This window comes from Lactuca virosa, chromosome 5 (assembly GCF_052849685.1).
Source record: "Lactuca virosa cultivar CGN04683 chromosome 5, Lactuca_virosa_CGN04683_v6, whole genome shotgun sequence".
Classification (NCBI taxonomy): Eukaryota; Viridiplantae; Streptophyta; class Magnoliopsida; order Asterales; family Asteraceae; genus Lactuca; species Lactuca virosa.
The window spans coordinates 230,289,858-230,292,876 of NC_136430.1; positions in this window are offsets into that span (position 1 = coordinate 230,289,858).

Sequence of the window (3,019 nt, forward strand, 5' to 3'; positions counted from 1 at the left end):
TGCATGTTGTTCTGTATTTGTTATATGATATGGTTATACTTGTAAGGTGTTGGTATTTTGGGGGAACTCACTAAGCTTTGTGCTTACGGTTTCAGTTTATTGTTTCAGGCGTTTCAGATGTCTCGGCACGGCGAAGGCGTGATCATACACATCCTCGTGTTTTGGACTTATGGTCTCTGGGAAACTCTGATAATAAACCATTTTGGAAATACAAGTGTAATACTTATTGGTTTTGAAATGTTTCAAAAAGTTTTAATTTGGCTTGAATTTTATGGATGTTACAAGTTGGTATCAGAGCCTTGGTTTGAGTGAATTGGAGGAACACTCGTGTAACTCCAGTCTCAAATCAAGGAAAGGACTTTCAAAATGATTTTAAAAATGGTTTTCAAAATAAGTAAAGGAGGATGCAGGGTGTACGATCAGCCGGAGCCAGTAAGTAGACCCCAAAATACCATACAGTTGTTTGATATTATGATATGTTAGAACAGCATGCTAGTACTAGGCTAGGGATCTTCAAGGATTGCATGATAGAATTGCCTGATTACATGATGCCTGCTAGCCTAGGGTTTTCTTTATATGGGATTGACATCATTACTGTAGTTTCTTATGTATGCATCACGGCTGTACATAACTAAGATCTTATAGCCCAAGAATGTTTGATTTGGCCTTATGTTCTATTCTTATTGATTAGAGCTTAGGGTAAGATTGGATAATCGAAAGTCTATAGGGTCCAGCGTTATGTATGGTTAGCATACACTAATGCTACAGGGTTGGTGGAAATTTCATGAATGGGTGAGTTGTGTGGGGCCGGGAGGCCAGTTATGAGATATTTAGCATTCCTCTAGGAGTGAGGACTGAGTGCTCGCTATGTTTATGTGTATTGTTAGAGTGTTATGGTGATACTTGAGACAAATATGGGTAGATGTGGAAGGTAGTATGGGCCCGTACTATTGAAAGCATAGGACCTATACACGTAGCAAGGAAGTCACAACCCCTAGGGTTTAGTTGGAAGTAGGTTCCCTGTTATTGTATGGGTTATCAGAGATCTTCCTGGTGTCTTACCAAAATGGTGGTTACGAGACGTCTAGAGACCAGATCCAGGTTAGGATCGGGAGCTGCTAGCCAGGATAGGCCAGCATTGTCAAAGGACCGTGTCAGTGAGATCATCCGGGAGGAGGTGATCGAGTTTGTCTAGGGACAGTTACCGGAGATGTGTGGGTCTATTAATACCGCCATGGTTGAGTATTTCGACGAGTGCTATGCAGCCATTGTTGAGACGGCTGCCGCAGCAGCTTCAACAGCTATAACGTCGGCAGGGGGAAGAGCCAGTCGGACTTTCCAGTATCGGGACTTCGATAGCGTGAAGCCCCGACCTTCGGTAGGGTTTAGGACCCGGTTATAGCCATGAGGTGGCCATCTGATGTGGAGGAATGTTGCTTCACATGTTCATGTCCTACTGACCAGAAGGTCAGTTATTTGGGATCAGGGAGATGTTATGTACTTGTTATATTCTGCGGGTTAAGCGGGAGAATCTAGCACATGCGTTTCTAGATTGAGGCTTCGGGGGTTTTGCTCGAGGCCGGAATGTGAGTCGCGGGGACTCTGGAAAGGAGTAATGACTATGTTCAGCTGGGTTTTACAGCTGGAAGTGGAATGGTTGATTGATGGATTGGATTGTCGTTTTGTAGGGCAAGGACCGTGCCCTCTCAGTTTTTCGAGCTCAAAGGGGTGAGCAGGCTTACGACCCCATGATCAGGTTGTATTCGAGCTCGGGGTTAGATGGTTGCAAGGATAGACAACATTATTTCAGCGTCGGTGAGCGCAGGTGGGTCAATGTAGCATAAGTGTGTTGTGAGGTCCGATTCGCCTTGGATCTCTTGTATCGGGCGGTAAGGATTGATTGTGCAATCTATTGCACTTTTGGGATTGTAGACTATGTTTTGGGAGTAGTTGTAGCCCGATTTAGGGCAAGGGTTGTTTCAACTATTGCGGTTCAGTTGTGGATGATCGAGTTAGTGAGTGAGTCAGGGTGCGAGGCCCTGAATGATATGATTCCTGGAGCCAAAGCGGGAAAATTGTTGAAACACTTTGGGAAGAGGGGTATTATGTGGGAGGTCTGCGGACAGGGTCCCACATGATGGTTATTCAGCATCGTCAGGATTCAGTAGTTCAGTAACCGTTATTTGATAGCAGAGGAAGACGCCAATGGAAGTAGCTCGTTGTTGAGACATTGGTTGGAGTATCTATCTTTGGACTTTAAGATTTGGGAGTGGGATCATTCGAGCATTGGGGACTGTTGGTGTCCCTGGGATTCAGAAAGTGTTCAGCTAGTTATTAGAAGTGTGTGATCACTAGGGATTGGCTGGTAATGGAGCACTAATTGGTAAGAGTGGGTTGTATTTGGATCGATCGTTGGTAGTGAGAAAGATTGGAAATTCTCTAATTTTCATGTATTGTGAAGACTTAGTCGAATCTAAGTGGGGGAGGATTGTCCCATGATATAGAGGCAGGATTGGTTTTGGAAATAGGATAAGTTTCGCATCATTGTCATGAAGGAAGACAACCTAAGTGGCTGTTTGGTTTGTGGGTTGTGTGAATTGGGAGTTCGGTAAAACTCCCGAGCATGTGAATCACGTTTTCCTGGTGATTGATAGCAGAAGTCGGGAAACCAGGTTGGAGTTCTAGTCATGAATTGTGTTCAGTTCGAGTATTCGGCCGAGGGTATGCTCGACTATGAAGGTTTTTGATTGATAGGTTGAGGGTTTTGATAGCTGACAGGACTCGGCAGTACATTCAGCAAAAGTGTGTGGGTTATTAGCATATGCGGTAGACACGCAGGTCAGGGAACAGATCACGGATTTCCGAGAGGATGGACGATCGACATGAGGCCTAGGGTTAGGCCGGGGTTAGGGTCCACGAAATGGATCAGGAGTTCGGAACCCTAAGTGGGTGAGAACAGTCTGCATGGGAAAGATCACCAGGGGGTGGTCCAAGGAGATGTTCAATAGTTTAGAGTGGT